Raw genomic sequence first — 27973 nt, forward strand, 5'->3', positions numbered from 1 at the left:
ACTGTGTCCTTCTAAAGCTCAGATTCATTCTGATATATTATAAAAGAGTATGTTGCAGATATATAAAGAAACAGATAGGGGCACCGGATATTGCAGACAGAATATCATCTGTTAACTCATAGATCAATAAGATATAGTAACAGACTAGGTTCGATTAATTATGTTTGTCACAGCCTGATAAGACATGTTTTGCACCAGACTATTTTCTATAGCTTGTCGTTGAGGGTTTGAACTGCTACTTAAAATCTCTCCATAAAATCCCTAATAAGCAAAATAATTAAATAAGACTTGAACTAACTTCACACTCCAATGCCATTTTATTGGGTGTTCTATTTTATTTCCACTTGTGGTTTAATAATTTCCTGTTCTCCCTGCTCACAGCCAAGGAGTCATCTCATGGTATTTACCAGGCATTCATTGGTCCTGAAGGGTTGCCATAGTCTTGACACACAAGTCATAAAGCATCTATGCAGAAGCAAATGGTACTACAACTGCTGCTATTTTACATACAGCAAGAATCACCCAAGGGGCTTAGAACAAATATAGCATTGTACAATGCAGGGCAGCTGGTAGGCTAAATGTGGCCCCCAGCTGTCAATGAGACAACTGATGATAATTAATTACTAGAGATTCAGAATGAGTCTGCCTGTGTTTAAGTCCCTGGTCATAGGACAGGCTCTCTAGGAAGGTCTGCTTTCATTTTTTCAGGCCACTAGGGAAAATTCTGGGCATGAAGGCAGAACAGATGTATCAGCAGTGTGGATTTATCTCAAATCTGGTGGTAAAATAAATTTGTGGAATGTGAATTATATAGTTTTTATATTACGAGTGGTTGTTTAAATGATGAACTGAATGAACTCGTTTTATTGAAGTTGATATTTACATTTATTTCATATACTTACATGTAAATTTTTAGTAAAGATTTTAAAGTGCGTAAAAACACCAATGGAATGTGGGGGAAGTCTTTGATTAGTTTTAAAAAGTTGTGTTAATAATAAAAAATAGTTAAAAAATTTCCCCTCAACAGAAACCTGTAATTGTGACTTTCTGATCCTTTGTGAGAGTTCTGTCCTCTACTGACTTTGAGCCTTTCCATGCACTTTTCAATAGTATCTCTAAGACTATTGGTCTCCCATTTCTTGAGGGTCATGAAGAAACAGAAGATGGTTCTGGGCATCTTTAGATATGGCCACAGGACCACTGATATTATCACAGGATTTTGAGCCATGATTTGCAACCTGCTGCAAAAAATATATATATATTATTTTCAGTGATCACTTTATTGGATACTTGTGCATATGTGTGCATGTGTTCTAAGCAACTTTTATATATGAATCACTCCTGGTCTCCGCACAGATGATCCAAAACCACCTTTTCAATGTACGGATAATGTAAGAGTTACTTTGGCTTTGATATAATATGATTATCATATTATAGTCCACATTACATTGATTGTATATATCTTTTCAGCACCATGCTCAACTGTGGGAGACAAAAGCTTTGCAAAGAACTCAGTATTAATTATACTACGACAGACTGGGCATGGTGGCTATCAGTTGTAATTCCAGTACTTTAAGAAGCTGAGCTTGAAAGATTGTTTGAGGCCAGGAGTTTGAGACTAGACTGGACAACACAGCAAGACCCCCCTCTACAAAAATAATAACAAAAATTAGCCAGGTGGTGAAACACATCTATAGTCCTAGCTACTTGCTAGCCTGAGGCAGGAGAATTGCTTCAGCCCAGGTATTCTAGGTTACAGTAGGCAATGATTATGTTGCTGTACTGCTGCCTGGGTGACAGAGTGAGACTATTTCTAAACATATATATGTGAATTATGTATTTTTTCACATACATATACACACACATACACATATACACACATATACATAATAGGTATTATATATAGTATTATAATATATGGTATCATTGTATATATCTATGATAGACATATATAGTATATATAGTATTATCATATAGTATTATAAATATAGTATATCATATACTACTTCTAGTATTATCATATAGGATTATCATATGATATCATAACATATTACATATATACATGTACTACAATAATATTAAGGGAAAATAAAATACATTTTTTAATATTCTTTTTATTTCAACAGGTAACAAAAACAGACTAGAGTATTGTTTTATTTTTGCTTTGCTTTTACAATAACCTAGCTGGGATTTTGTCAAGTCAAGGTAGAAAAAATAATCTAAAATAAAAGTAATTTATAGCCATCCAACAAGATTATAAACTTTGTTGGGCAAGCATTGTATCTACTCATTCTTATCTCTCCCTTTAGGTCCTGCATAGATTTGCTCTCTGGGATATTAGGACATGAGATATTAGAGACTAAATACAGGAAAACATCTTTATGAAGCATTTCATACTGTCATGAAAGGTAAATATCCTGTATAAAAAATAAATTGTTCTCAATTCGCCACCAGGATCAGTGCCATGGACATCACCACAGCACTGCAGCAGTGTTATTTGGTTCAGTTCCTACTTTTCTCTTCCTTAATAGTAGAAGAATAGAAAAATTATTTGTACTTGAGATTTGTTTTGAAGCTTGCCTTGCTTTATAATATGTTCATTTTATTTTTCTTTTATTTAAAACAGACTTACCTTTACAATAACTTTGCAGCAAAGCGTGATAAAATTAGAATTTTAAATGCCAAAATAAAACAAAACAATGAAAAGAAATAATTATAAAATAATTGCAATAATTTAAATAATAAACAATAATAAAGCAATAAAGATCAAATTTTGATGGGCAACTAAGAGGCAAATTTAAAGATACAACAGTTTCTAATTTCTCTTTTTTTTTTTTTTTTCTTTTTTGAGACAGAGCCTCACTCTGTTGCCCAGGTTGGAGTGCAGTAGTGTGTTCTTGGGTCCTTACAACCTCCACCTCCCAGGTTCAAGCAATTCTCATGGCTTAGCCTCCTGAGTAGCCGGAATTTCCCATGTGGGCCATCACACCTAGCTAATTTTAGTATTTTTAGTAGTGCTGGCCAGGCTGGTCTCAAACTCCTGACCTCAAGTGTTCTGCCTGCTTCGGCCTCCCAAAGTGTTGGGATTAGAGGTGTGCACCACCACGCCTGGCCTTCATTTCTCTTTATAAAACAATTCAGTTGTTGTACAGACATTAAATGAGAAAAAATATTAGACCCAGAGTTTTTCAAGAAATAGTGTTGGGAAGTATTCTTTTCCCAGACTGATAAATATTTGAAAGAAATAGAAAAAAGAAAACCATTCCATTTTATTTAGATTTGCTGTAATACAAGGAAAAAAATTTTAGTCAATTTTATTTTGTATTAGCAAATAAATAATTTATAATACTTTTTTTTAAGAAAATATACTAAAATTCATGAAATTTTGAAATCACGCAGTGGAATACTTTGCCTGGAATGAAGATATTATAATGGAGATGCTTTTTATTTTTTTAATGCTATTTATAAAAAAAGGTTTTTTCTTATCAATTTGTTTAGATTCTGGATATTAGCCTTTGTCAGATAGATTGATGGCAAAAATTTTCTCCCATTCTGTAGGGTGCCTGTTCACTCTGATGATATTTCTTTTGCTGTGCAGAAGCTCTTTAGTTTGATTACATCCCATTTGCCAATTTTGACTTTTGTTGCCATTGCTTTTGGTGTTTGAGTCATGAATTCTTTGCCCATGCCTATGTCCTGACTGGTATTGCCTAGGTTTTCTTCTAGGGTTTTTATGATTTTTAGGTCTTACATTTAAGTCTTTAATCCATCTTTAATTTCTGTATAAAGTGTAAGGAAGGGGTTCAGTTTTAGTTTTTCGCATATGGCTAGCCAGTATTCCCAACACCACTTATTAAATAGAGAATCCTTTCCCATTGCCTGTTTTTGTCAAAGAAATCCAATGCCTGCTTTTGTCAAACAAACAACCCCATCAAAAAGTGGGCAAAGGATATGAACAGACATTTCTCAAAAGAAAAATTTATGCAGCCAGCAAACATATGAAAAAAAAAAGCTTGTCATCACTGGTCATTAGAGAAATGCAAATCAAAACCACAATAAGATATCATCTCGCAACAGTTAGAATGGTGATCACTAAAATGTCAGGAGACAACAGATGCTGGAGAGGATGTGGAAAGAGTGGAATGGTTTTACATTGTTGGTGGGAGTGTAAAATAGTTCAACCATTGTGGAAGAAAGTGCGGTGATTCCTCAAGGATCTAGAAATAGAAATTCCATTTGACCCAGCAATCCCATTACTAGATATATACCCAAAGGATTATAAATCATTCTACTATAAAGGCACATGCACATATGTGTTTACTGTAGCACTGTTCAAAATAGTGGAACGAACCCAAATGCCCATCAATGATAGACTGGATAAAGAAAATGTGGCACATATACACCATGGAATACTATGCAGCCATAAAATAGGATGAGTTCATGTGCTTTGCAGAGACATGGATGAAGCTAGAAACCACCATTCTCAGCAAAGTAACACAGGAACAGAAAACCAAACCCTGCATATTCTTACTCATAAGAAGGAGTTGAACAATGAGAAGATATGGACACAGGGAGGGGAACATCACACACAGGGGCCTGTAGGTGGGTGGGGGGCTAGGGGAGGGACAGCATTAGGAGAAAAACCTAACGTAGACGATGAGTTGATAGGCACAGCCAACTACCATGGCATGTGTATATCTATGTAAGAAACCTGCATGTTCTGCACATCTATCCCATAACTTAAAGCATAATTTTTAAAAAATAAAAATAAACTATCCTGAAAATACCTTGTTGAGGGAAAATTTTTTCTCATATTCACTGTGAGATACAGAACTATCAAGTAGATGCTCATGAGAATTTCTACATTAATTTGCTTTTTCTGTTTGGAATTCTGTTTCTACAAAGAGCCTTAATGATGCCTATTTTGCACTCACTCAGTGAGATCATAATATATCCTGGACAAAGGAAGAACACAGAAATTTCACTAATTTTTATTGCTACTTTTCTCTTAAGGATTGGTTAAAAAACTGTAGTCAAATAAAATTTAATTATGTGCTACATAACTCAAAAAATGGAGAAGGAATGCTAGAAGGGGAAAGGAGTAATGTGGTGAGGACAAAAAGAAAAAAGGAAGAATGACAATGCATGGGAGAAGCATGGAGGAGGAAAAGAAGAAGGACTGAAATCTAAAAATAAAGATCAAAATTTGTGGAGTGGCACTTAATTCATCAGTTTAGTACAAAGAAATCTAAGCCTTCTAAGGAATGGCTGAAAAACATCTTTAATAAAATAGCATGAATGAATGAATGAATGAGTACCTTAATGGAATCAGGGTGGAAACATGGGGAGTTGCATCAAGTCTTTCCACAGGGAGCTAATAATCATGTCCCTTTTGGTGGGTTCAAATTATTTTCTTCCAATATAATCACAAAGCATTTTAATAAATGACTTTCCCTAAATTCAACCTTTAACTTCATTGAATGACATTGTGAAAGGGTGAGGATGATTGTCTTTTGGTTAAATTATAACCCATTTTATGTGTAGATTCCTACTTCCTTGGCTTTGAATACTTACATAAAGTAAGAGGTAGTCCTTGCTCTAGCATAGATGACAAAAGACATATATATATATATATATATATATATATATGCACACACAAATATATATATATATATATATGCACACACAAATATATAACAACCTAAGAACATTTACCAACGTATAATTCACAAAATCAGCAGATCTCTCAATGCTTTCAGAATGCAGAATAAAGATGGAAAAAGCTCTGCAATCAAGTCTTTAAAAAGAACTGCTGGAATAAGTGCAAGGGAAACAGCAGGTAGGAATGCACAAATTAGAAAATTATTTCATAGTCATGTCTTCATCACTGACTAGAGCGAAAGGTCCAAGTAGGATAATAATGTGAAAATGAGTAGTGGACTTCAGTCATTTGTAACTGTCTAGGATTCTATTTCCCTTTTTTTCTAATAGCATTCTCATTTTCCTGCAGAGAAACATTCTTCCCCTACTTCTAATTGCAGTGCCTTGGGTGAGGCTAAGCCTCACAAGGAGAGGATGTCCACTCAAGCCAGCCAATGGGAACAGCACACCCCTACCATCCCAGGGATTAGTTCAGAGATGGGTATGTGACTGAAACTGACAATCAGATCAGAACAATACCAGGAAGTATTTGAAGAGTTTCAGGAAAGACACATTCTTTCATCTGGTTCTATTCAACTAGTACAATGTCAACCTGGAGCATCTACTGGTGACCTTTGCTACCATATGGGGACACCCTGCCTGAGAAAGAGGCCAGTACAAATGAAAGGAATGACCATATATAGAAAGAAAAAAAAAACAAACAAAAAAGATTTCTGACACCTTTTTTGAGATCCCTGAATTCACCTATACCTAAATTTTAATATCCTTCAGAACTTTAAAGTATGTGAGCCAATAAATCGCCTTTTCTGCTTAAACCAATTTTAATAAAGTTTCTGCTACTAGCAACCAAAAGAATCTTGACTGATACAATGAAATCTATGAAAAAGAGAAGATGGAGAACTTTGAGTTCTAATCTGAGAACAGGAATAAAAAACCCCAAAATGCAGGGAAGTCTCATATGTTGGTAGGATTAGAGTCTACCTAAGTATTTGAAAGCACAAGGGATACAGAAAATTTTTCATTCAAATTCTCACTCTTTAATGAGCAATATAAACCTGAGCAAATAATTCAACCTTTGGAGCATCTATATTCTCATCTGTCAACAGGGATAATAGTATCTACCCTGGATAATATTTGTCACTATAAAATGAGATAATATACATGTGAGAATACAGTGGGTACTCAGTAAAGACTATTTCCCTATTTCATTCCCTACTGAAAACGTTATCAGACTTTACATAGCAGAAGTTATACTATTTCTGGAAATTCAAATTATTTTCCAAATGCCCCAGTGTAGCCCATCCTCCTATGCTCACACTGAAACTTTATATCCTTTTCCACCATAGTCTATCCTATCCCTTCTCAATGCAATTTCGTTCACAAGATGTTATATCAACTAAGAAAGTTTATATTTTAAGAATGGTCACTTAAGAATAAAAATATTTAAACCTGTAAGAATGATTTTCTAAAACAGACATTTTAAGTATGTTGAGGCAAGTTTGTTGAGATAAGGGATTGAGTTAATCTAGATGCTAAGATAGCATGTGAAAAAATGTAGTTCACATATCAACCCACACATATACATATACACACACACACACACACACACACACACACACACACACACACACAATCTTTAGATTTAGAGGAAACTGATGATCAGGAAATAAATCAGCCTTAAAGCTGTATGTAATGGAGTTACAGAATAAAGTCTGTTGTACATTTAGATCTAAAAAGAATACCACTAAAAGTGGAATACACTAAAACATTGAGGTAAATACAGCCTAGCATCACTTAACGACAGGAATGAAAACTAAAACAAAAACTAAGACAAAAGCACACACAGGCCTACACACGGTCAGGAACATCAATATTACTGTCTTTCTCGTCCACACCTTACCCTCCAGAAGGTCTTTAGGGGCAATTACATACATGGAGCTGTCATCTCCTATGATAATATTCCCTTTTTTCCAAATGTCTCCTGAAGAACCTGCCTGAGGCTGTTCTACAGTTAACTTGCTTATGTAAGTAGAAGGAGTATACTCTAAAATAATGATTAATAAACATAGTATAGTAAATGCAAAAGCCAGTATTTATTATCATTGTCAAGTATTACGTACTGCACATGATTCTATGTATTATACTTTTATGACTGGTGGTGCAGTGGGTTTCTTTACATCAGCATCGCCACAAACACCTGAGTAATGCATTGCACTACAATGTTACTACAGCTACACTGTCACTAGGTGATAGGGATTTTTAGCTCTATTATAATCTTATGGGACCACTTTCATATATGTGATTCAATACTGACTGAAATATTGTTATGTAACATTATTTTACTGAAAACAACAGGAGAAAATAGCTTCTCTGGTTTCATTTCTCCCTCTCCCTTTTGATTCAAAACTGTCTTTAGCCGACACAACTATAGAGAACAGGCTCTGGCAAAGGTACCAGTGTCTCTTTAGTTTTTTGTTTTGTTTTGGTTTTTTGAGATGGAATCTCACTCTGTCACCAGGCTGGAGTGTAATGGCACAATCTCAGCTCACTGCAACCTCCGACTCCCTGGTTCAAGCAATTCTCTTGCCTCAGCTTCCCGATTAGCTGGAATTACAGGCATGCACCACCATGCCCAACTAATTTTTGTATTTTTAGTAGAGACAGAGTTTCACTGTGTTGGCCATAATGGTCTCAATCTCCTGACCTTGTGATCCACCTGCCTAGGCCTCCCAAAGTGCTAAGATTACAGGCATGAGCCACCACACCCGGCCACCAGTGTTTCTTAATGCCCAGATGGAATGGACTCTTTGCTGACCTAAGTTGCCTGACTTCTCTTGAACTAGTACACTGCTCATTACTCTCACTCTGCAACTTTGTCTACCCAATTCCTATTACACTCTTGCCTGGCTGTCTTCCTTGCTCAATCTCTATAATACAGTCTCCCTCTACAGGAGCTGTATTGGTCCATTCTCATGCTACCATTAGGTTGGTACAAAAGTAACTGTGTTTTTTGCCATTACTTTCAATGGCAAAAAAAGCCACAATTGCTTTTGCATCCACCTAATAGAAGGCTACTACCCAACACTGAGTGGTTTATAAACAAAGTCCGTTTAATGGATTCACAGTTCTACATGGCTGGGAAGACCTCAGGAAATTTACAATCATGGTGTAAAGGGAAGCAGACACCTTCTTCACAAGGTGGCAAGAGAGTGTGAGCATGTGAAGGAGGAACTGTCACACACTTATAAAACCATCAAATCTCATGACAACTCACTATCATGAGAACAGGATGGGGGAACTGGCCCCATGATCCAATCACCTCCCTCCCTGGACACATGGGGATTACAATTGGAGATGAGATTTGGGTGGGGACACAAAACCAAACCATATCAGCAGCTAAATGAGCTCATGCATTCAGTTGCTACCTACTTGCTGATGAGTCTCAACTCTATATGTCCTGATTAAGATCTTTGAATGAACTGAAGGACATTTTCACCTGGATTCTCCATGGATTTCAAAAGCAGATTCTTCAAATTCTTCTCTTTCTCCTGCATTCTGTGTGTGTGTGTGTGTGTGTGTGTGTGTGTGTGTGTGTGTACCATTTCTTGCCACTATGTGCCCTCTGAGATACTTAGGAGTCAGCCTAGATTCCCTTCTCTTTCTCAGCCTAACACCCAAGCAGTCAATGAACAAATCTTATAAATTTACCTTCTAAACAATTTTGTATCTATATCACAGTTCCATTCCTTTGCCTCCCTTTTATTTTTAATTTAGGTCATTATCTCTCACCAAGAAATAAACTGTAATATAATACATTGCCTCTAATCTTACACTCCCCCTATTCATTCTCTATATCACTGCTACAATATTTTGTTTTTCTAAAATGTAAAACCATTCATGTCCCCTCTGCCACCTGTTTTATATCTTCATGACATTTTCCCCTATCTCAAACGCCCTGCCACACTTTAACCATTGCTGATGAGTCTTAAATTTCATCAGAGGATTTTAGTGACACTAATATATCTACAAGCCTCATCTTCTGTCATCTCCACTATTAACCTTTTGATGACCACTCTCCCCACTTTTACACCAACCCACTCCGAAAGTGGGTTGTACTTTAACATTGCATTTTTAACACTTTGTTAAATTTGGTTAGTTATCTGTTTATCCTACTTCATTTGTGAGACAGACATTCTGAAAATCTGAAATGTATGATGTTCATCTCTGTAGATGCAAGGACTTGGTAAACAGTAGGTTCTTAATATATATTTATTGAAATAATGATGACATTTATACAACTGTATGCATGATATACAGAGAGAAACTGTAGAGAAACTTGAGCACAAACAATACAATGATTGGGTAAGCAATTAGTACCCAGTGCATCTTGTAGCCATGATTCAATTGAGTAACACAGATGGCTATGTATCAGGAAAAAAAGGTGGAATTGAAACTTTGCTCCTAAGAGAACATACATAACATACTACAGCAAATAGTACTTTTTCCAAAATGTCATTACAAGATCTCCCATCGCACAGGTTCTTCTGCGATGTGACTTTGCCACTCCTCTATCGAGAAGTAAGCTCTTTACCTTACTCAACTTAGATGGGCTCTGTGACAGCTTTGACCAAAAGAATGTGAGAGGTATAATGCTATGCCAATTCTGGGCATAATCCTTAATTGGCCTGGTGAATTCTGCTTCTTGCTTCTTGGAAGCTAGCTACCACATATGAAGTACACTCCTAGACCACATTCTTTAAAAAGCCAAATCACATGGAGAGGAAATGAAAAGTGTGAAAGCATGGAGAGTGAGGCAGCTGACTATGAATACAGAGGTTACCTTTAACACCAGCCCACTTGAGGCGTCAGATGACTCCAGCCCCACATGCCATCTATTAACAACAGCATAAAAGATCCCAAATGAGAAGCACCTACAAGTGCTCAGTCAACACACAGAAGCAGAAAGAAATAACAAATTGGTGTTAAGAAAAAACAAAATTGGACGTGTTGTGTTATACCACAATAATTAAAACACAAAATTTGTTCTCAAGTTTTCTCTAACATTGTTAGAATTTCTATATTGAGTAATTTGTAATAGAAGCTAGCTTTCAAATACTTATCAACTTCATGAAAATACAATGAAAATTTAAGGGCAATAACAATAAAAATAGAGCAATATCTGAAGACCTTTGTAATTAAAAATATTTATTGCCTTTAATAAAAACACAGAAAAAATCCTAATATCTACTGATAATGAACTGCTTAAAATAATTATATATCTCCTTAACAGAACATCATATGTTATAAAAGTGAATGTCTTAGCCCTGTACAAATTGGCATGTAATGATGCCAAAATAATACATTAAATTGCAAAACAGTGTGCACAATATGGATCTCATTCTTTAAAAATATACCTCATTTTTTAAATTTAGAAATAAAAATGTGAACATGTACCTGTAAGGGCATAGTTACCTCTGAGAAACCGATTTGCAATAAAGACTGTAATTTTGCCATATTTATGTCAAATTGATTAAATACTTTTGTAGTTAACATGCATCATAATTTTTCTAAGAAAAACACAAATCTGTAAAAAAAAAAAAAAAAAAAAAAAAAGTCTGCTTTTTGCCCCTCTACCATTCTGCTCTCAAGATGGCCTTGTCTAGCTTCTAAAGGTAATTTATATCTACTCTTGTTCATCTATAGCTTAATAATATCATAGAATTCCAGGGTGTATGTTCATGTTATTATTATTGAGCCAACTTATTTGACAACCTCAAATCCAAATTGTGTAACCTGGCAATTGAGACCTCTACAATTTTTTTTTCTCAAATATCAACACTTTTTTTTCAGTTTTCTAAATGTTTGATTCCAGTTGAACAAAACTACCTCTGTTCCCAGAGCTCTACCCTGTCTTTTCTGCATCTGGACAACTCATGCTGCTCTCCTCACCCAGCGTGTTTTCTCCAGGGTCATGCAGTGTCCATCCAGCACCCACCCTTCAGGCCCAACTCTGTTCTGTGTTTCCTTCATTGTAAATCATCTAGTCCCTTATCTGAGCCCTTTATCTGCTTTTTCTTTGTGCTTGCCACTCTCTACCTTGTATTTTTTGTGATTATTTTAACTGATGTTTTAAATAGATACTTCAAACAGTTCAAAGTTGAAATGTATATTAAAATATACAATGAACAATCTCTCTCTCCAAATACCCTGTTCTCAGCCTTTATTTAACCAATGATTTGCTTTCTCATGATCCCTTGCAGGGGTGTTTTGTGTACATACAAGCACACACATGCTTATTTTCACCACTTTCACAGAAAATTTTCCTGCAGTTTGCATTTTTCACTTAACAAATTTACCCATTTGACCAGAAATATTACAGAGCACTCTATCATATATCAGGAACTGTTGTAGGCACTGGAGGAATAAAAATAAACAAAAAGGACCAAAAAAAAAAAAAAAACCAAAATCACCCTCACAGAGCTTACACTCTAGTGAAGGAGACAGAAAAGAAACAAAATAAAGTGCAGCATGTTAAATGAAAATGCTAAGTAAAAATAATATTAATAAAGCAGAAAAATGGAAAATAATATTGTAGGGGGTAACATTTTAGATGAGGTGACCAATAAAGTCTTTACTGAAAAGGTACTTTTAAGATAATATTCTGAAGGCAGTCAGGGTATTAACCATGTGTTAATGGGGAAATAACATTTTAGGCGGAATGAAAAAGTACAAAGGCATGAAGTAGAACTGTGTATGCCTGGTGCTGGGAGAAGCAAAGAACCTGTTACAGTTTAAGCAGAAGGAAAAAAATGGCCCACTATCCGTGTTTTACTTACATTTGAATCTAAAAGTTTATTATTTAATATAGTTAGTATGCATGCTTTACCTTAGTTTTTTCCTAAGCTTAACCCAAAGCCTTACAAAAAGTAACTATGCACAAGTTGTTAAATAAGTAGATGTACATATAAGAAAATGAATGAATTAATAAATGATGTATCATCTAAACCCAGTGATATTTAGGAGATTCAGGGTCTTTCCACTTGCCTCTTCTGTAGCCTGGAAGGTAGTATGGAATCCTCCATACCCATGCGACCAGTACCCTCAAGTCTTTAAGATCCTTACCCAAAAGCCACTTCTCAATGGGAACATTGAACATCTCATCTTAAATTAACCAATCAATAAAAGTAAGAAAATAAAGATTAAAAGAACAATGAATAGCTCTGTTTAGCCTCCTGAACCAGAGAACCTTGGCACTGCTGCATAATATTTTAGAGAGCTAACGTGCTGTAGGAAAGTGCATGTGAAAACAGGCATAGCACAAAGTATTCTCCATCCTTTCACCACGAAGGCCATGAAGATGTGTTTTGTCAGTTATCAGGAACTATAGATTGTTAGGTGGTAGGTTTATGTCTATGATGTACTGACAGACATGATCCAGTTTTCCCAAATAGGTATAGTCTTATGACAAATAAACAAACTTGGAGGTGTTTCTCACTATGACTAAAGGAGATCAAAATTCAAAATTTCCCATTTGTGTTTTACATGCCACATGCATATATTTTCAACATTTTTAATGAGCCTTGTATCTATTAAAATATGATAAACTAGGACCTTATAGAAAATATTTCAGAAAAAGGAACAACTACTAGATTTTAAAACCAAAGAAATAATAGCCAAAGAATGTAAAGTTCCTAATAAAACCCCAGTTTCAGAAGTTTAGGGGTATGTCTCCACCAAGAACAGAGTGTGCCAAATCTAATTTGCTCTATCATTGCCAAATCTAATCCTTGTTTTATATTAATTGAAACGGATGCTTTAGAAACAAAGACCTACATTCTGAAAATTGTTTTCCATGCAATGTGCATTAAGGAAACTTGCTACATAAGCACATCTGGTCCTGGCTCAGCATGCTGTGAGGAGAATCTATGCACCATCCCAGTGCTCTGACATTAAAACTTTAAGAAGACCTTGCTTTCCTAAACACATACAAAGACAATTCATGTCAATATTTTCAAACCTTTTAAAACCCTCCTTTTCCTGACATGCATATTATATTGGCGCTTTTATTGTTTTTCATCAAGTCATAGAAGAGTACTGAAAATACTGCTCCAATTTCTTCAGTATGTCTCAGGTATAACATACCATTTTTCAACAGATGCTACAAAAGCCCTCATTGATCTCCAAGGCATTTAATACATAGAAGAAAGCCAAAATTGTGCCAGTAGTTATACATTCTTAAAGCACTAGTTTACATAGCTATTTATGGGCTCTTCCATTTTACTACTCTGAAAAGAATATGTCTCAATTTTAAAGTCTATTACAAAGAAAATTATGATCTAGAAACTTAGAATCATTTTCTTTATATTCTAACATTGTAGCATATTCCTACCCTTTTGAGATTTATTTTGCGGCCAAAAGTTGTTCCCAATATTTTCTGTATTGACATTTAAGACAAAATATATAGCCTGTGCTAAAATCATATATCTTTCATTTTTGTTCATTGCAAGTACCTAGTCTTAAAATATTAAAACAACATGTGAAATAAATGTTTATAAGTGACTTTATAAGAATATAAGTTATTTAAAACAGGAAAATAATTTCATTTGGAAAGAACATTAAAATGATCAGACATATAAGGAAACAAAATGTATGACTTTATGGAGGGATAAACTAGAAATTCAGAAAAAAAGCAAAATAAATTTTTAGGTTCTGTGGATAAATAACTAAAATATATATAGTAGCAGAAAACATTGAAATTACTTTAGATTTTACTTACAGTTTTAGTTTAAGAAATATTTCTGATTTTTTCCCTTATCCTTCCAACTTTAAACAGTTTTCATAAACAAAATTACATTTGCCAAATATTAATTATTTGATTACCAAGATTATTCAGAAAGCAGAAATAATCATTGAATCATCAGCACATCTTTATAAAATTTCTGCCAGTACATCCAGTTGCAGAATTTGGTTTTCTGATATATTGTATGTTTTTGTAAAACATTATCAAAATATGAATTACTAAATGAAATACAAATAAACTGACAAAATGTATTCTATGTTCAATTTCTTCAACATAAGGTGAGCACATTTTGCCAAAGCCAGACAAAAGGGTGAATCCTTAGAGACGATTCAGTATGAAATAACCTATTCAGACTTCTGAAACCTAAACCTGCTTCATATGAGTTGCTCCATAGCACATCAGCCAGGAGTATTTACTAAACACCTGGTTAATCCAGGGTTTAAGGACTCTGGCAACTTTCTGCTCTTTCCCTTTATTTTACCAACATTCTTAAACATCTACCAGTACCAGTCACTGTGCTAACTCTGGGAGTTCAGTGGTAAACAAGTTTGAAAAGGTCACTGCTCTTAAGGAATTAACATTCTAGTGAAAAACCCAGATGATTAAGACATAGAAATAAAGAAACAAGGTAACTGCAGATGGTAATGAATGCTATGAGCAAAATAAAAGTGTCTTGAAATAGTTACTAGAGGAGCTCATACTTTATATCTGGTGATCACAAAACGTAACATTTGAATGTAGATCTGCATGATGATAAGACCAAAGAAAGATGGAGGCAAGAGCATTCTAGAACATAATAAATAGTGAAAGGATCTGGATGCAACTTTAGTTCGTCTGGAAAACAAAAGTAAATAAGTAACTTCCAATTTTGGCTATAATGTTTGAATGGATATTTATAATTTACAATGTTAGTAACTATAAAACTTGACACAACTAAGTAAATCAACTGTTTTCAGCCATTGCACAATTAATAGTACCTGACCATCATCCTTGACAGCAAGAAAACATGGTTGGAGCACCCTATCTACCCTGGCTTCCTGCCTAGGGGTACTCTCAAAATCATAATATCGAAAAGGAGGGTTGCAACAGACAAGAGAGGTCTAGCTACGTAAAGGACTTAGAATTCAGGGCTGCTAAGAAGGCTGGAATCTGTCAGACCACAAACTGAAGGAAAGAAACTACACAGAAATCTGCATAAAGGTCCCCTTGAGTCTAGCTAAGTACTAGGCTACACATGTCCATGTAGGGAATACTCCATAAGCCTTGGCACAAAACAGCTCCTGTGACTGAGGAGCTGAAAACATATTCTGGAGGTTTCATAGTGCTGTGAGATATTGGAGTTCTGACCATCCTTTGTAGTGAGAGAGATTTCTGAACCTGCTGAATACTCAACTGAGATACCAATGAGGATACCCCTTATGAATAAAGCTCCTCTAACCTTAGAAGGAGAACTACTCAAGAATTGCCTTAAAAAAAAAACATAAAGCAAGCCTTTATGAGTTCAAGAAGACCCTTCAATAAATTAACTGCCTTACCAGAAGACCAACACTGTTAAATGAAGATAACACAACTAAGATTCTCAATAATGTAGCCTCCACACATATAGTAAATAATATTAACTTTAAAAATTATGAGAAAAACAAAACGTAAATGTGACCTAAAACTAGGGGGAAAATATTAGTCAATGGAAAAAATATAGATATAGAAATGACACCATTGTTGAAATTAGCAGATATACTCATAAAAAAGTATTGTAAATATGTTCAAGAATTTAAAGGACAAGATGAACATGCTGAATGGACAGAAGACGGATCTCAACAGAAAGTCAGAAATTATATTTTTAAAATAGAAATTATAAAACTGAAAAAATAAAATATCTGAAGTGAAAATTGTATTAAGCACGAATCTAAGACACCAGGAAAAAAATCAGTGAACTTGAAGGCAAATCAGTTTTATAAAATCCTAATTTAAATGTAGAAATAAAAAATTCTTAAGAGAAAATGAACAGAATCTCAGTGACATAAGACTAATGTGAAGTAGTCCAACATATTTGCAAGGAAAAGCTGAGAAGAGGAAAAACTGGACAGAAAACAAGTAATAGTTCAAATATTCCAAATGTGATTTTTAAAAATATTAATCCTGAGATAAAAGGAACCCAATCAACTTGAAACAAAATAAAGAAAACCACAAAAAAAAAGTGTAATTGGATGCAATACAGTATCAATTTTACATTTTTGTTTGCTGTAATATATTACTTTAAATTGTGTGGTTTTTTTTTTTTTGTGGGTGGAGCATAGAGTTAAGTTGCTTGAAATCAGTTGGATCTTTTCTAGGCTTTCTTTTATTCTTTTCTAGGCTTTCTTTTATTCTTGTTTAGATAGAGTCTAGAGCAGTCTTTAGTCTAGGGCTAATATACTTCTAAGTATATTACTTCTAAAGCAATATCCTTTTGAAGATTCTACTATTTGATGCTCATAAATTATGACCTTATTTCACTCTGCTGCCGAGAATGCAAACAATTATCAGCTCTGTGCGAGCTTTGTAAATTACTCCATTTCTTTCTAGCATTCTGTTGTTCTCCTATTGTCATGCAATTCCTTGTTGCATTTGTACAGATCAGCACTGAGTCAAAGATTCTAAGGGATCCTTCCGCAGATCTACAGAGATCTCTTTCTGTGTAGCTCCAGCCATTCCAGCATTCTTCCTCATAAATTCTAGCTGTGTTTGTCTCTCTGATCTCTGTCTCCTCAACTTGGTGAGACCATCAGTCTCAGCTTGGTTTCTTCTTTCCCCCACTAAAGCCTGGAAACTGCCTGCATGCAATAAAATGCCACAGTTTATAGAGTTGATATTGTATATATGCTTACTAATAGTTATTTTGAATATAAAATTAATGTATGCTGATTCCAAACATTCAGAAAATTCAGAAAAGAATTTTGAAATACATTTTTCCAAGTGTTTTTCCTTTCCGTCTCTAACTCTCTTTCTTCTCTTTTGCTTCCTTCATTCTCTTTCTGTATGTATGTATGTATGGATGGATGGATGGATGTACTTTTAAAAGTAAAATTGGATTATGCTGCACAAAATGTCATTATTTAAATTAAGCCATACTGTATGTAATTCATAAAGCCTCAATAATGAAACTCTGCCATAAATTAATGGATAAACAGATTATAGTATATACATACAATGGAATATCATTTGGTCATAAAAATGACTAAAGCTTCAGCACATGTAACAAAAACACTATAAGAAGAAGCCAAACACAAAAGATTATATGCTGCATGCTTATTTTTCTATGAAATGTCTAGAATAGGCAAATCTATAGAGACAGGAAACAGACTCAAGGTTGCAGAGGGCTGAGTAAGGGGAATATAGAGATTGATAACTTACGGATACAGGGTGTTCTTATGGGGTAATGATAAAGTTTTGAAAGTAAAGAGAGGTAGTAGTTGTACAACATTGCTAATGTACTAAATGCCACTGAATGGTACACTTGAAAGTAGTTAATGGTATGTTATGTGAATTTCACCTCAATTTAAAAAAAATAAAACCTACCACAATAAATGATTTTCCTTATCTTTACTAGTACATCAAATTAATATGCAAAGGTAAATTTTAAAAATAATGATGGAACTGTACCCTCTATTAGGTTACTGAGAATTAAACTTCTAAACAAGTCACCATGCAAGGCAGTCTTTTCTGGTGACTAAGAGTATACTGTTCCAAGAGTAGAAGCCTTTTATGAATTACAGACCTATCCAAAATGAATGTTGTCACTTAAGAGGTCTGCAGACCAGTTTAAACATGTAAATTTTTAATATAATATAAACATGTCTAAAACTTTATCTGTAAATATGTACTGTTAATGGTAGAAGCTGTTTTAATATCAGGATTTATTTGAGAATCATTCTTGATTTGACTTTTTCTTACTGCTCTTTGAATCTTGAGAATCTTTAAGTCAATACAATGAAGTTGTATCTTTTTCACAGTGTTAACATTCAAATATCAGACCCATCAGAGTTGGCAAATTCCTGTGACATACCTATGAGTCTTAATACTCCATGTCATATCCAATATGAGGTCAATGGATATGTTGCTTTACTAAATGTGAAACAAATTTTAATGCTAGATCTATCCATGAAATCACTTTCTGTATGTTTTTGTCTCTTCTACCATTTTCACATATTCTGACCCAATATTGAGGATTTTCAGAGCATAGGATGAGCCTTTACATTTTCATTAGTACCTTGTACAGTGCTAGTCATCTAATAGTTTCTTTAAAAAAAATAATTAATTACTGACAGAATCGGTTCCATGGACAACAAAAATTGAATTCATGTTACACATCTAATTTTCAACTCCCTCTAATTTATGGGTGTGATCCCACAAATCTTTCTCAGACAAAATGTTCAGAGAAGCCTCAAAAAAAAATGCAATGGAAATAAAACTAGACATCTTTGATTTAACATCTTCATGGTCATTTTTATCAAGATGTAAAATTTGATTATAGTGTGGAAAGGAATATCATTTCCCAAGTGAGATCTCCGACTTGCACCAAAGTTTGCATATAGAAAATCCTAGTGAACTTCTACTAGAGATATGCAACTAAAAGACTGATCTCCAGAAGTATAACTGATTTTTTTTTAAGGAAAAACTTGTAGAAATGTGGCAGAGACCAGTGTTTTTTCCTCCCATTATAGTCAGATTATATCAGGGGCACATGGCTGGAATGCATTTCCCAGTCTCTCTTGCAGTTAGGCAGGGTTAAATGACTTAGTTATCTCTAATGGAATGCAAGTGTAATGATGTGCATCACTTCCGGGCAGGGGTTTTAAGAGTGGATGTATCTCTCTTGGCTGGTTGCCAGTTTTAACCAGTTTCTAGCAGATGGTAGTGCCAAAAGTTGGAAGGAACCCAGATTGCTAAATCATAATTTGGAAAAAAGCCACCTAACTACCAACTCTAGCCTGTGATATGAGCAAAAATTTAATTTCTATTGTATGTGAGCCATTATACATGTGGAGATTCTCTTAATGAAGTTTAATCTATGTATGTTTCTTAAGCACTTAAGGAATAATAATAGTAGGCCTAAGGGAATTAGGGCAGTAATTGAAGCAGACCTAAAAACTTGAATCAAAATGAAAACCATTACACAATACAAATGATAAAATCACATCTCGATGGTCTACTTAAGTATTATCAATAAACTGAAAGTTTAAAATGGTGGATTCATCATTCTGTTAGCAACAATTCTGAGGACTTGGTTTCTTTAGCTTGTGTGTGATGCTAAAGCAAATTACAGTGCCTCATTGCAGAGCTGAAGTATTTTTGACATCAACTAAAAAAAACTGAAAAATATAGCATGTTGTTCTTGTGAACATAAGCATAGAGATTTTCTTTCCAAGCTGATTTTCAAAATACCTAAGTATTACTTTATGTTAGCTTAATAGGAATATATATGCAAAACAAATTCATTTCAGCAAGTACCCATTCGGAGGCAAAGTTATTCATTCTGATAAAGTCTACTCTTATCTGAAGAGGTCTCCATGAGAACAGAAAATTCTAGGAAGACCTCTCTGAGTAGCCAAAGCTTACTCTCAAGTAGTGCCACTTTAGTTAAGTGATATGCCATGACTATTTACTAGTCAGAAGTTCTTTCTTGCCCTTTTCTTTCTCATGTCTGTCCTAGTAGCTATCCGTTCTTCTTTTTCTCCCCTTGTGTCTGCTTGCTGAGTATTTAATTGGGTGCAAATGTTAAATGCAAAGAGACAGAAAAACACTCAGACCTCACATATTTTCCAAAGAAAAGAAATAAAGACATTAAAACTATTATCTTCCCAAACATGGGGAAGGCAGCAAGAAACTATTGCTTTGATAATATTCTATACCATTTGTCAAGATTGTTGTATATGAAGTTAGCTAACTGGGGGAATATTGGGCAAGGAGCCAATAAGACCCACCCAATTCTAGGCTCTGGTTTTATAACAAGCTCAGAGAGACAAAACTACAGAAGAATGGCTTTAAATTATAAAGAAATACAATTTTATGCATTGGAAGAAAGGAAATAGAGTTAGAGACTTTGGAATTAAAAGAAAACGTGGGGTTTTTTTTAAAAAAAACTCTTCTGGGTCAAGTACTGATTTGCAAAGATATCAAAAGTAGAATATGGAGGAGTGGGAAAATTCACAGGAGGTCTATGTGTTAGTAAGTATGTTAGATCAAGCAAGAATGAGGGCCACTGTCACCAGGAGAGGATCCTGGTTTATGACTATGAAAGACATCAGGAAAGAGAAAGATGGATATTGAATAGGAGTGGAAAAATGCTGAAGGACAGGGTGGGGCTGGAGGAAATCATACAGGGGTTATCTTCAGAGAAGGGAAGGGAAGGGGGATGGGTATGAGAAGGAAAGGAGGGAGAGAGGGAGGGAGGGAGAGAGGAAGGGAGATTTAACAACTACAATATTTTTGCTTCACCACATCTTATGATAATACATGTCATCAATTTGTGGATACTCTAAAAACCAAATTCACAAGTATATCCTCGAGGATCACTAAGTGCAAATAGTGATGCCATATCTGCTACCTGGAAAAAGACAAGAAAGCCAAAACCACTGCATCAGAGAGCACAAAAAAGAAACTAGGGAAAGTTGGAAAACCAATACTTGTCGGCTACTTTTAATGACTTAAAGGTTGTTCCAGAGATTGAAACATTGCCAGCAAGAAGCATTTTTAGCTTCCATATGCCATAATCTGACTTAAAATTGTATTGTAATTATTATGTTAATTTTTTCCATTAAATGTTCTGATAAGAGGTCTAAAAAATACCCATTGACCTCGCATTTGCCATGTATCACATCATTCCAGGACTGCTGGTGTATAAGGGACATAAGGTAGGAGTTTAGAGTTTTGAGAGGACATCTTACCAAAATTGTTGTCTTGTGTGTATCACTATGACTATTGTTATTATGTTGTTGTAATTATTTTTGGTTGGTTTCGTTTGATTTGGTGTTTTGGTATTTCTTGATGATCTATTAGAGTGTGAACTTCATGAGGCCTGGACTGCATCGTATTAATTTTTGTTTTCTGTCACTTAGTCTAATACCAGGTACAAACTTGAAACTCAATAAATGCTTTTTGATTGGGCAAATGAAGGAATCAAGCTAATTACTCAATGATCTAATAGAAAGTTGAACTAATATGTTTGTTAAAAATGTATAAGGACTTTCACTGATAGGAAAATGCAGTAGATGCAATTTTTCTTTTGCCTCCTGCAAAGTACAACAAATAGCCCTATATCCTATATAGAAAAAAAAAAAAATGAGAAAACTCTGAGGCCGGGCGCAGTGGCTCAAGCCTGTAATCCCAGCACTTTGGGAGGCCGAGGCGGGTGGATCACCAGGTCAAGAGATCAAGACCGTCCTGGTCAATATGGTGAAACCCCATCTCTACTAAAAATACAAAAAAAAGTAGCTGGGCATGGTGGCACACGCCTGTAATCCGAACTACTCAGGAGGCTGAGGCAGGAGAATTGCCTGAACCCAGGAGGCAGAGGTTGTGGTAAGCCGAGATCGTGCCATTGCACTCCAGCCTGGGTAACAAGAGCGAAACTCTGTCTCAAAAAAAAAAAAAAAAAGAAAAGAAAACTCTGAAAGTTGGAAAGAGGCTATTCTCTCTGCTGTTTTCTGTCTAGAGATCTTGAGAACCCATGGAAAGTTATAGTGTTGAGTTCTCTGGGGTTTCTTCTTGCTGCATATACCCAGCTGAAAAAGCCAGCAAACCAATGTATCAGTCTGTATTCATGCTGTTGATAGAGACATAACCAAGACTTGGCAATTTACAAAAGAAAGAGGTTTAATGGACTCACAGTTCCACATGGCTGCGGATGCCTCATGATCATGGTGGATGGCAAGGAGGAGCAAGTCATGTCTTACATGGATGGCAGCAGGCAAAGAAAGAGCTTGTGCAGGGTATCTCCCCCTTATAAAACCATCAAGATCTTGTGAGACTTAATTACTATCACAAGAACAGCATGGGAAAGACCTACCCCCATGATTTAATTACCTCCCACTGGGTCCCTCCCACAACACATGGGAATTGTGGGAGCTACAATTCAAGATGAGATTTGGGTGGGGACACAGCCAAACCATTTCATGCAGTAAGGTCAACAGCCACAGACCAAAACCATAAAGTCCCAATGAAAACTTGCTTCTTCAAGCCAAAGGACCAGCAAAGAGACAGCCTAGCAAGACAGAAAACCTTTTCACAATAACTATCCTACTCTAGCCAGAAACCATAGAAAACTACGTCCCAATCTACATCCATATCAGAAGAGGCCAGGTAGGGAACTGAAGTTCTATAGTGAGGCAACTCAATTTTCCTGCCAGGGAGGTATCAGATTAGGTTGAATGGAGATCCTGGACTTCCACCCCTACCTGGCAGCAGTGATATCCCCATCCCTCTCCCCACTGGGTGGTATCAGAGGAGGCCTGACAGAGAGTAAGAACTTTCATCACTGTCTAATAGTAATCAGATCACCCCACTCCATCCCCTATCCCCTGTGATCAGTGAAGACCACGTAGGGAGCAGTAATAAGGCACTACTATCCTTACCAGCAAGGGAAGTACCAGTGGAGCTTAGTGGGGACTCCAAACTCCTAACCCCACTAGAAATAAAAAGAAACTAGATACTCATACACTGCTGGTGGGAATGTAATACAGTTCACCCGCTGTGGAAAACAGTTTGACAGTCTCTTCAAAAATTAAACATGCAACTTTCATATGACCAAACAATTGCCATCCTGGTAATTTAGCCCAGAGAAATGAAAACTTGTGCTCACACCAAAACCTGTATATGAATAATAGCAGCTTTATTTATAAGAGCCAAAAATTGGACTTAGTGAGTAAATGCCTAAACATTTTGATTGACATCCATATCATGGAATACTACTCAGTAATAAAATAGAATAATCTATGGATACACAAAACAATCTGTATGAATTTCCAAAAAATTATCCTAGCAGAAAAAGCCAGTTTCAAAAGGCTACTTACTGTACAATTCCATTTATATAACATTCTTGGCATGATGAAATGAGAGAAATGGAGAAGAGACTAGTGATTTCCTGTGGTTAAGGGGTGAGAGTAGGCAGGAGGAGGATGGTTGCAGCTAAAAAAAAAAAAAAAAAAAGGGAGGGGGCAAAGTGGGGGATCCTTGTGGTGATGAAAATATTTTGCATCTTGACTATATTATTGGCAATATCCTGGTTGTACTATAGTTTTACAAGATGTTACATTATGAAAAATTGGATAAAGCATACATAGTATCTTTCTGCATTATTTCTTAGAATTGTATGTGACTACAATTATCTCAAAATAAAAAGTTAAATGAAAAAAATAGTACTTTCTTACACAGTAGGAAAAGAATATATGAGGGCATGTTAACTAGAAATGTAATGGTCAATCTTGCATGGAGCCACATATTTCTTCATATATAGTGTGCCTTCCACAAATCTGGTTATTATCTTTTAATATTATTTCATGCTTCATCACACAGGATATGTCATTATGATTACTTTTTATACTATTGCTTTACAGAAATTTTAAGGTTAGTTTTAATATGTACTCAATTTTCAGAAGAAAAAAGAGATGGAGATTACATGTACAAAGTCTATATTAACTGAAAATGGAGCTGTAATCAAGATTTATAGATGTGTCAGTACGAAAAAAAAGTGACAAAGAGTATGATATAAAACGCCAAAAATCTTTTGCTGGGAGGATTAAAATCTACTATAAATCAATTTTTCAACCCAAGATACAACAGTTTTCAACTATTAAAATCTCTAGTCTGTATCTCTGTTAAATGGTCTTCTGAATGAGAACCAGAGTTTCTATTGAATTCTCTCATTGAGTTCACAGGGTCATGAGAATTTTTGATAGGTAGAGACTTGATCTAAGAAGCACAAGTTTTTCAGGTTTTTTACTCCAAGATCTGACACAGACTTGATGGGTAACTTTGAACAAGATATAATATTTCTTTAAAATTTGATTTTCCTGTCAGGTTTGTGAGAATTGCAGATACCAAGGTCCCTCAGTGTCTCTTTTTACCTTCTCTTTGGCCAGACTTACAAAGAACAAACAAGGATAGAAGCCAGAGCCACAGCCCTGACTGATGCAGAAACAACACAACACACATCTATAGGAAGAATCAATCCACAGCCATCATTCAATGGATGTTAAATCCCTCCCTTCTGTAAAATACATTTCAGTTCCTGTTATCCCCTCTTCCTTCAGCTTCCTTCGTTTGATACAAGCTCCCAAGAACTTCAAAGCCCCATAGAACCTGCTTGCACAAAGTGGGGATACTCAGTGCCCTGTTTTCTCTGGAGCTGTAGAAGGACACACAAGACATTCCTGGACTACCTTTTCATCTGTCCACTCTTCTCTACAAGAGGAAAACAGCAAAGGAAGGACGGGTCCCTACAGTATTTTACTGTATAACTCACAGTTAGTTTTCTGATGAGAACATCTCTGAGATCATCAAAATAGGAACTGCCTACTCAGTGAAGAAATGGTATGCCTTACAGATACTCTACAAAATGTATCAGATGAATGCCTACTGGGACTGTCAGAAACAGTTCAGCATTCCCCGGAATTTACATATATGTATTTAGGACTTCCCACATTTAAATCATAGTCAGCTAAAGTAGGTGTCAGAATATTGCCCACCATGAATTATCCAAGGCTCTAATAATCATGGCATTTGTTCTGCCTTCCCTTTGCAGTTCAAATAAGCAGAACTTTCCAATGTTGGGAGCTCAAAGTACTGTCAGATGTCTGTAAAGAGGATTCATTTTTAAAACCAGGAGACTTGAATTAAAACCATCATTCTAAGAACCAAAGTAGACTTGTTGAGAAATAAAGCTAGTAAGGAAATGTATTCTATCCACTGTTTGTCAGAACTTATCTATTCCAGAAGATAACCAGGCATCAGCATTTTACAGATGGAAGGAGGTAATTCTGCTTCATGTGCCCTATAGACAATGGGCACATTGTTAACAACATAAACAGGACTAAACAATGGGCACATTGTTAAGGATATAAATGGGACTAAATTTCTTTCTTTTATTTATTCCATCATTTATTCTTTCAATAGACATTAAATATATACACACACACATACACATATGTATATATATGTATATGCATGTGTATATTTATGTGAATGTGTGTATAGGCACCTTAATATATCTATTTACTAAAAGCCTGATATGTGCTTCTGCCACATTTATTCTGTAATGTTCCAGTACAAATTATCCTTACCTTAGAGCACCGTCTCTGAAGAGTAGTCTATAAGTCATATTTATCAGGATCACCTGGGGAACTAATTAAAAATTCCAAGTTCCTGGGCCCTAGTGGAGATGCGCGGTGTAAGAATCACTGGCCAGAACCCAGCTATCTGCATTTTAGAGAAGCCAATCAAGTGATGGCTATATGTACTAGTGTTTGAGAAACAATGCCTTGCTGGGTGTGGTGGCTCATGCCTGTAATCCCAGCACTTTGGGAAGCTGAGGCAGGTGGATCTCTTGAGGCCAGGTGTTCAAGAGAATCAATGCCTTCTAGATTTTACCTTTTTAGTGATTGCACTCAAGTCTCAGCTGTCAATCTTTGAAGGCAATTTAGCCTTTTAGGGAGACATGACTCTTAATTGATATTTCCCTACTAATACAAATTTGAAGAATATTTAAAATATATAGTACTACATCAAAAATGTATTATTCACACTCGAATTTTCCAAAATCATCTGTATGACTATTAAGTGAACATCAGCGAAAATCTAGCCTAAAACTTAAGCTTTCTAATGAGACATTTGTTTACATTCTTGAAAGAAACTTGGCTTTTCTTTAGGCATTGCTTGTGTGCTGTACTAAACGACTTGTCTAGCTAAAGCTGAAAAGTGAGGTGCAATTTTGTTTCCTTCAATCACATGGCTCCTCAAACAATCTAACCATGTGTAGGTATCACAAGACTTCACAAAAGGACTGAGGAGATTCATTTGGGTCAGGACATACTTTTTGTGAAAACTCAGGTTTGAAAACAAAAAATCAGTAGCTTTGTGAACATGCTATTGCTCCTTAAACACAGCTTATAGTAGGCATGTGAATGCCTCAAAAATTTAACCTGCAGATTAAATTTATCTTTAAATAAATGGGATTTCAAACTAGAGAAAAGGCAGTATGACTGTTACAGAAATATTGCAAGCTCTATACAACTTGAAAGATTTTAAGTCATTTTTATAAAAATTGCATTGGCACAAACAAGCAAAATTTTCAAAAAATTTAGTCAGACTCAACAAATGCAATTTTTGTTTGGGGAGAAAGGAGGGACTCTCGAAATTTTTCCCCAGTAGCCATGGATTGGGAAGGGCAACATCCCTACTTAAAATTTAGATAAGAAAATTTTCGCTACCTTTCCTCAGGCATCCCACGTCCACCGATTCCTCCTCCCTGGTCACCACATTCCTGGCTGGCGTGAGTAAAAACGGCTACAAACTTCGTAGTAGTGCACTTAAAGATCTGGTTCGACACGTTTAGATACGACGATGCAGAAAGCAGATTCCACGAGCAACTTAACTGGCCCGTGGCTAGTGCGTCCCGCCGGGAGAACGGCGCCAGCGTGATCCTCCGTGATATCGCGAGAGCCGGCGAGACCGTCCAGAAATCCCTGGCCGGAAGCTCAGGCCCCCAGGCCTCCAGCGCCCCTGCGGAGAGCGCAGCGAGCTCGTCGTGGTCTGGATGGCCAGGCTGCAGGTGGAGCACTAGAGCCTGTGCTGCGTGGTGCACGAGCTGCAGCAGACCGTCTGCAAGCTGGAGGCCCAGCTGAACGTGCTGGAGAAGAGCTCGCCCGGCCACCTGGCTGCAGTCCCGCAGACCCAGCACGTTTTTCCTGTGCTCCAAGTGGTACCCCCAGCCAAGAAGCCAGCCACATCAGCAGAGGATGACGGGGATGATGACATTGACCTATTTGGCAGCGACAGTGAGGAGGAGGACAAGGAGGTAGCTCAGCTGCGGGAGGAGTGGCTGCGGCCGTACACGGAGACGGCCAAGAAGCCCGCGCTGGTGGCCAAGTCCTCCATCCTGCTGGACGTCAAGCCTTGGGACCATGAGACGGACATGGCCTTGCTGGAGACCTGTGTGCACTCCATCCAGCTGGACAGGCTGGTCTGGGGGTGCCTCCAGGGTGGTGCTTGTGGGCTACAGTATCTGGAAGCTGCAGATTCAGTGCCTGGTGGAGGACGACAAGGTGGGGACAGACTTGCTGGAGAAGGAAGAGGAGATCACCAAGGAGCGCGTGCAGAGTGTCAACATCGCAGATTGCAACAAGATCTGAAGCCTGAGTGTGTGCGTGTATGTGCACGTTGCATGCGTGAGGCCCTTCCACGATTAAAAACTGAGACCAGCAAAATATATGTGTATATATATATATATATATATATATATGTATGTATATATGTATA

At 36.2% G+C, this 27973-nt stretch overlaps 1 pseudogene; it reads left to right on the forward strand.

Moving 5' to 3' along the window:
• Positions 1-5760: 5760 nt before the first annotated feature.
• Positions 5761-27846, forward strand: LOC101051318 (elongation factor 1-delta-like; annotated as a pseudogene).
• Positions 27847-27973: the final 127 nt, after the last annotated feature.

Source organism: Saimiri boliviensis, chromosome 1 (genome assembly GCF_048565385.1).
Source record: "Saimiri boliviensis isolate mSaiBol1 chromosome 1, mSaiBol1.pri, whole genome shotgun sequence".
Classification (NCBI taxonomy): domain Eukaryota; kingdom Metazoa; phylum Chordata; class Mammalia; order Primates; family Cebidae; genus Saimiri; species Saimiri boliviensis.